The sequence below is a fragment of the Halyomorpha halys genome, unplaced genomic scaffold, assembly GCF_000696795.3.
Source record: "Halyomorpha halys isolate HHAL.00 unplaced genomic scaffold, Hhal_1.1 Scaffold1326.1, whole genome shotgun sequence".
In the NCBI taxonomy this organism is placed as follows: domain Eukaryota; kingdom Metazoa; phylum Arthropoda; class Insecta; order Hemiptera; family Pentatomidae; genus Halyomorpha; species Halyomorpha halys.
In genome coordinates this window covers 59,012-67,657 of record NW_027107479.1, presented here as the reverse complement: position 1 = coordinate 67,657, position 8,646 = coordinate 59,012, and the positions used below count along the sequence as shown (strand labels likewise).

At 29.7% G+C, this 8,646-nt stretch overlaps 1 protein-coding gene and 1 long non-coding RNA gene across 4 annotated transcripts in view; one reads left to right on the top strand and one right to left on the bottom strand.

Annotated features, from left to right (window-relative positions):
* Nucleotides 1-8,646, bottom strand: part of LOC136795399 (uncharacterized) — a 100,518-nt gene that overhangs the window by 58,131 nt on the left and 33,741 nt on the right. The gene's annotated exons all lie outside the window — the stretch shown is intronic.
* The window catches only part of LOC106689308 (uncharacterized), a 35,350-nt gene continuing 33,244 nt past the window's right edge, over nt 6,541-8,646 (top strand). Inside the window, exon 1 of the mRNA XM_067045833.1 lies at nt 6,541-6,800. The gene's annotated coding sequence lies outside the window, so the exon portion shown is untranslated. The remainder of the gene's footprint in view (nt 6,801-8,646) is intronic.

Genomic DNA, 8,646 nt, shown 5'->3' with positions numbered 1-8,646 from the left:
TTACTAGTTAGTTAATTTATTTTGAGAAATCTATATCTCAGGAACTATGTGACGTACAGATGTCTATTAGCACTCAAATTAAAGCTAGTTTAATGGAATATAAAGAAGTTTATTACCTTTGCCTTCGTAGGATTAGTACTTCTGTACGCCAAATAGTTTTTGAGATATAAGTTTTTCAAAATAAATTCACTAACTACTGATCTTTTAGTACGTCCCGTACAACATTTTTATGAAATATTGCTTTTTAAAAAGCTATATCTCGAAAACTGTTTAACGTAAATAACTCTATTAGGGCTCATATTTTAGCAAATTTATTCTTCTTTAAATGTCATTCTCTCAGGTTTTCTTGTGTTGTTCCTACTTTTTGAGATATAGAGCTCCGAATGAAAAATTAGTTTTTTTATCGCTTTCAAACAGCCGCCATTTTTTATTCCCCCTACCTATACTTAGCAGACTCATCAATTTTGACTAGTAATTATACATAGTTTTCATTAGAATAATGAAAAATTGGGGTGAGATAACTGCCTTTTTTCTCCTCTTGGGCTATTAGTATTTAGTGTTGTTAATTATGTTTTATGTGTTAGCATAACTTAAAAAAAAATACTTAAAATTCAAAAACTTGAAGTTCGTACCTGTGTCCTCGATAGATAGAAGATAATATTCTATACGAAAATTAATTAAATCACCTAAAACCCCCCAAAATTGGGCTATTATAAGCAACAATACGGAAAAAATTTAAAAAGTATAACCATATTTTTAAATGCATTCATTCGAACCAGGTCTCATGGAAACCAGTTCAATTTTTTTATTATTTTTTGGATTACATCCTTAATTATAAACCTCATAGAAAATTTTAGGAGCATGTTAGCAAAAATTTAAATAATTAAAATGTCAACTAAATTTTTAATTAGATATTGATCTAATATTGATTAGTGAAAGTACGACAAACATTTTAATTTAAAAAAATAATATAATAAGCACTCAAACCTATTAAGAAAACCCTGTAGGTGAACACACCATATGTTTTATTATTTGTTATTAATTGATATAATAAATAATTAACCATTGAATAATGATTTATATCATATTGGAAGAAGATAGTTGACCGTAGGAAGTAGATTGTAGGAAGATAGTCCAGTTGGCAAAAATAAATAAAGGTACAAAATAGTAGAATAATTAATATTATTTCCAAATATAATGAAAATATAGAGAACATATTGTAGTAGACGATTGGCATAATTATGGAAACTATAAAGTTGAGAAAGGTAACCTCAATATAAAAAATATATATTATTAACAGTGAAAATACATATATATGTGCTTCTATTATTATTAATTATTATACCAAGGAATTCCTAAATAATATATGCGAGTTGTTGATACAACTAAACCAATATGATAAAATAGGGTTTTTATTGTGTGGAAGATTTCAATATGTTATTTTAATTTTATTATAAATTATTGGTAGTTTTTTAACATCGATAAGAATCTTGTTAATACCATATATGTTTCACGGTGATTAAAGAGTTTATGATATAAATTTATAAGAATGTACCTCAAACACAAAACCCTTAACCAAACTCAACCTAAAATGGCGACTCCATATACTATGCACAAAGGTAGCCGTTTGGTTCAATACTATAAAATAATTATTAACCTTTTGTTTCAATCACTTGATATAAATTTGTATACACAAACTACAACTCAAAAATTTAATAAATTGTATTATTTACATGTATAATGAAAATATATTGTTTAAATAAAAAAAATTAAAAGTCACCATTACATCTGTGTTATTTAAGGGTAAATGTGTTTATAAGGCCATGTTTACATCCGATCAAAATCATATTCAAGGCCTAGGCTAACAATGGTTGAGCAACTAGGCGAGTTATGAAACTTAAATTGAAATGGAAATAAAGGATAGAATACAAAATAGTAGGAAAAACTATTTATTGTTGACTAACGTTTCGACCTACTTTGCAGGGCTTCGTCAGAGCTAAATGAAAACAAGATACAAATAATGTAAGATGTGTGCTAAAATATGAGAGAAAAATTATTATACAATTAGTAAAAAATTATACAAAAGTATTTTTGAAAAAAAAAAAAAGAGAGACAAATTTATATTTCTATATTTCTATTAAGTGTTATTCTACAAGTTCAATGTATACAATCCTATCACTTATTGCTATATCTATTATTAATTAATAGATCCATCCCTTCCAACATACGTCGCTCCAATAACCTCCCTACATTTAAATCCCGCCTGTTCAATCATTTCTTATTCATTCAGACCCCATAAAATTGAAAATATGTATGTTAACTATTATATCATTCTTAATTATTGTTGCTTCCCGTCCCCTTTACACGCCACTATCCCTGATGAAGACCTGAAACTCAGGTCGAAACGTCGGCATAAAATAAATAAATATTGTTTTGTTTATTTATGTTGTTCTTTGCTGACCGCACCCCCCGATAAACTTCTTCAAGCATTAATTATTTTTATATCGTTTTCTTTTCTCTTTTTTATTTATTCATTTTTTTTGTTTTTATTATTCAACTGATAAAAGTGAGAAAGTAACCTATAATTATTTTTTATAATGACTGTTTATATTTCTTTGTATTTTTTGTTTAAGTATCTCTGAGGCTCCTCAGCTGTTGATTTATCTGTATTATTCTAAAGGGACTCGTCCCAGAATAAATAAAGATAGATATTATTATTATTATTTATTATTATTATATAGATTATTATTATTATTATTAATTAGTTTCCTATTCAACTATATTTATATTTTCTTAACTTAATTTTAACTTCTTTCTTTTTTCAAAAATAGTTTTGTATTATTTTTTACTCCCTTTGTATATTTAATCTAATTTTCTTGTCTTATCTTACATTGTTTGTACCTTGTTTTTATTTAGCCCTGAAAACTATGGTGAAAAATTTATTACATTAATATTTTTTACTATTTTTACACCTTTATTGACCGCCGTCCGTATTATCTTCCTATAATAATTTGAACTATATTATTCTCTGGTTATTTTTTACTACATCTACAATTTACATTATGCATGTCGTGATATTTTTAATCATTTATGGCATATTTTAGTCAACATCTCTCATTTCATTTTCAATATTTTTAGATATATCACCGTTTTTTTTACGTTTCTTACTTGTAATTCTTGTAAGTGCCTACTTTATCTCGTATTCGCGTTTTTACTTGATATTTTTTTTTTTTTATCAAACAATTTTTTCCCCTCCTTATAACACGCCGACATCATAGAGTGAAGTACGAGTTACCTGCTTCGACGAGGTCTACTGTGTTGATACGGATGGATCCACAAGATATGCGGATATAGTTGCTTATCCTAAGAAGGGGAAGTCTGCAATCATTCTGGATCCCACCGTGAGATATGAAAATAAGGACCTTGACCAGGCAAATAAGATAGATAGGGAAAAGAAGGAAATCTACAATAAATGCACCCATTTCCTTAAGGAGAAGTTCCGTAAAGGCTTCGGAGAACGAGACTTCAACGTGAGAGGCCTCTGGTTCGGAGCCCGTGGAACGATACCCAGCACAACTAGGAGCTTCATGGAGGAGCTTGGGGTCGATGTCCAGGACGTGGCTAGGATGACAGAAAATATAATACTTGACTCCCTGGGAATCATCCACCACCACATGCATGGAAATTATTGAGTAATGAAGACATCCAGAGAAAGAATGACGTGCATAAGTCCTTCACGCCGTTTTACAATTTCAGGTGGTTTTTAAATATTGCTCGATTTAACTATCTTAAAGTCTCCTCTTCCCATTTTAAGCTAATATTTCAAAAGTGATATAGCACCCTCGCTTCCTGGGGTTCTTAGCGTGGCGGGTCCGGCGGGGAAGGATTGCCTTTTTTGTGTTATGATCTCCTCTTGTGAGATTGTGACATGTCGTACATCGACCAACCTACTCGCTATAATTGTCTGTTTGAAAAGTCAGATAAGTAAGATTACCACGGAGGGCGGGATTGGAGGGTTTCACTCCATTTTTAAATTCCAGGCGCTTTTTAAATATTGCTCGATTAAACCATCTTAAAGTCAACTCTTCCCGTTTTAAGCTAATATTTCAAAAGTGATATAGGACCGTCGCTATTATCTTTAATATATTAATACGCTAATAACTTATGTGTTATTTTATTTGTTACTTTATTATCTTTGTATATATTTTTAATATTTTAATATTTATTGTATATTAATTTTAACATAGTTATTTTGATTATTACGTTGATTATTTTTTTTAAATATAAATCTCTTACTTAAATAACTTTCATATATTTTCTCATATCTCTATCACTATTTTCTCCATTATTCCGTTAAAGACACATTGGGTTGAAGTCAAAATATGAAAGGGAAAAAAGGGAAGGAAAAGAAAAAAAAGAGAGAAAGGATAGAAAAGGAAGGAAAAAATCATAAAAAAGAGAAAAAGAAAAAAAATCATGTTTATAATCATTGTTCTATTTTTGAATACTTGTCTAAGCTTATTTATCTTAAGATTAAAAATAGTGTCTGATTAGACTAAAATAAGTATGCTGTGTTTGTAGCAGTCTAATAAAGTTGGGCGGGATAACTTAGTATTTTAATAGGTTTTTCCTTCCTACAAAGAATAGATCACGGATAAAAATTACAAAATATATACTCCATATTAATACAGATAGTCCTACTTTAATTTTAGAAAAACCTAAAATAACAATGTAAAATAAGGAAAGTATATAAGGTTTTATTGCTTCCAAATACGAGTACTAAATGCACTTATTACGTCTGTGGGGGTAAAAATATCATTCGGTCGATATAAAAATAGTTAATTAAAATAATCATTGTGATTAAATGGTTTTTTTTTTATTTTCTTGACAAAGTATAAAAAGTTGTATACCGTATTGGTTTTTTATTTTCAAGCTTTTGTATTTTAAATTTTCTTAATAATTAATATTTTCCTGTTTTATTTAAAAATGAATACATATTTAAGTAAATATTATGACTTTGTTATCACATAAAAATCCCATTACTACTAATCGGTTTTAAGCCAATTTTCTTTTTTCGGCACTTTTTTTATTTTGCTCGATTTTTTTTAAGACCGCTCTACTAGTTAATAGTAAATTTTTAAGAGGTACGATAACGCCTGGGATTTCTGGGGCGTGGTCGATTAATAAGGATCTCTTTCCATCATTTATTGGTCATGATCTCTATGAGAGATTGACCGATACTCACTATGAGTAAATCTTTTAAGAGTAGCATTTCAGTAAGACGCCTATTTTCAATTTTAACCATTTTTCCCGTCTGAAAAGAAGATGGCCACGAGACCTTCTAGTTTAAATTAATGTTTGAAGTACCACCAATGGGTGGTTCCTTCCCAAGATTTTCAAGTGTATATGAAACATACTACATATTTACTTATTGTATTATTTTGTACAGTTGTAAATTACAATAAATAAATAATTAAAAAAAGAAAAAAAAAAAAAAAACATTTTTCAAAATACCCCTATATAACGGAAAACCCTGTTAACGAGTAATTTTATCAATATCCTGACCAACAAGGTACATATGCAATGCATTTGAATCCCTCGATTACGGATCCTCTTCACTCTGGGTGTGGAATTTCATTCCCCATCAGAACTTTTTTGGCTCAAGTCCTCTTTTAAGGAGCTATAAAGTTCCAGATTGAGGCCACCGAGAAATAAATTTTGGGACCTGAGGAACCAACCCGCTCAGCTATCAGGTTCACATTAGTACCTTAAAAAAAAAAAGACGATATATATACATATGCATAAGAGCGGATGGAGTGATAAGGCACTGTGCTGCTAACTGCTACAGACGCAGGTTCTGATCCTGCAGTGGCAAATAATTATTTTCTGTTCGATTTTAAACGTGAGTAACCCCTATGGATTCTGGACCTCCAAGTATCATACCCTTAATTAGGTAAAAGTCTGGAGACCAAGCGTGATTCTGACCAAATCATCTGCTTGCATAACCGTTGTTCTAGTAAAAGTACTTCCTAACCCTTCATGCATTATAGCGGTACAGGTTTTTTTATTTTTTTTGATATCTAATAAATTCCTAATTAATGTTCTGATAATTTTAATTTTAGAATTTAATTAAAGACCTGATAAAATGAAAAAGTTTTTTTTTTATTGTACTTCCTTACAAAGTGCTGCATCCCTAACCCTTTTCATGGCTTGTAGCAGTAGTAATTTATATTCCATATATATATATAAATTCTATAAAACGCCGATTATTCCTAAATTAAAGTTTTGATTTTTTTTTTGCATGAAATTATATTTTTTGACTAGGTAAACGAACTAAAAGTGACGACATTTAAATATTTCATATTAGCCCCTCCCTAATAGAAACCTTTGTATAACGGACAAATTCATATTCCCACTGAGTGTCCGTTATAGAGAAGTTTTTGTTTATAAGTATTTATATGGAGTTTTTCTGGTTATTTTATTGACTCCAGGACCACGGCCGTACCTTAACCCCCTCAAAAACGGACAACACCAGACACCTTAGGCACTGTAAACACCGAACGAGAGCGACATTTATATGAGGGGATGTAGCCCAGGACTAAGAGAACAGTTTGGCGGGAAAGGGCGGGGAGTTCATTCATTAGAAGAGCGGGGGCGGCGGATAGCCAATGAGATGTTAGGATGTGGGCGGTGCCGCGGGGGCGTGGCCCATTGAAGGATCCGTGGGCGGCGGGGGTATATATAGGAGTCTGCTCTCGGGGCCCCCGTCACTCAGCAACTCTTCCTCGCTCAAGCCACAGGTAAGTCCTCTCCTCTCACCTGTTGATCTGCTCATCTGTCTTAACTCTAGCTAAGTTCTACCCGTGTATCACTTCAGAGTTTGTCTTAGATTAACTTTAACTAATCATTACAGTACCAAAAAGAAACAGTGTGTATATATGATATATATAGTAAACTTCTCTTAACGGACGCCCCTCAATAAAGGAAGTCCCTCTTAAGCCATAAAATATGAATCTATAAACTCACGATTTCAGAAAAATAATTATGTACTTATATTAAATTATATAAGAAGATATAAAATATCAAAATAACATTTTGAATTTTGTAAAGCATACAATCGAATTATTAATTATTTTTCTTTCTATTTGTCAGATTCTTATATTTACCCCTTATTAACAGAAACCTTCATATAACGGACAAAATAATCTTTACGTGGGTGCTCGTTACAGAGAAGTATATATATTGGTAACTTCTGTCTTGACTATTGTAGATATATATTTTTGTGGGACTGGAGGACTAGTCAATAATACAATTATATTTAGGCAATTGTGTTTTATAAAAAAAAAATTGTTATTCTGTACTTTTTTTGAGCATTAGAGTGCACCTCAGTACTGCTGTTAATTTTTTTATTATTTTTGTAATTAGTTATTATATTAACACACTTACCTCTCGTTTCGTCTCATTAGAGCTCTTCTTTAATTTGAATTATATATTCTATATCATAAGTGATACTACGGGTACTTTGTTGAGTTCATAATTTATACAACGCTCAGTGTCAAGAGACAAGAACTATTTCACTTCGGTAGAAAATTCCACTCTGGTAAGGTCCACAAACCACTTTTCATAACCTATATTTGTTTGATTTCCTTATTTATTATTTTCATATGAGTGAATTAATATTCGTATGTATGATTAATCTTGTTGAAAAATTTACAAATAAATTGTGGGAAAAATTTACAAATTTCAGTATAGTACATTTTTATTTTATTTATTAAATTATTAACTATACTTTTAGTAATAAGTACTATATTATATAATTATTATTATTCGCATATATGTCCATTTATTTGTCTATAGTAGATATTAGTTGACTGAATATAGTTGCATTATTGAGTGATCCTCAAGACCCACATAAAAAAAAATATATATTTATATATATTCTTATTATGGTTATATTATTAAAATTTAATATTATTTTTATCATCAATATATTATCAAATACAAATGATCCACTTTACCCTCAACAAAGTTTATTTTAATTCTCTGACGTTTTGGCCATTAGGCCATTATAAACCTCAATAATTGACTAACCACAAAAAAAAAAAAAGAAAAGAGAGACTTTTACTTAAAGGCTAATTCACGTCATATAATAAAAATAATATAATGTGATACATCAACAACTATTTTTTTTTTTAAATTTTCTTACTAAACACAATAACAATATAAACTTAAAATATTTTCAAACAATAAATTAATAAATATATTAAAATTGAAATTTAATTATTTATTGTATAATGGAAACTAATCGTAACGGATTATTTAGTGGAGGTCTTGGCCACCAATTTCCATATTTAATACAACTCATATCCGCGTCCGAATTAGAGGGGTTAATCCGGACACGGGAAACTATTTTAATATTCATCAGCACTTTTCATTCCACCATAACGGACACAAGTCATAACAATATTAATCTAAAACCTCACGAATCCAGAAAAAATATATATCTGTATCTAACAAAACTATGGCTCTAGAGTAAGGCTTAGATTTATTTATTTTTTAATAGCTATTTTTTAATATGTAAATAGTTTTATTACTTCATTTTTATGTTTTTAACAGAAACTCCCTGTAACGGACACAAAAATCTTC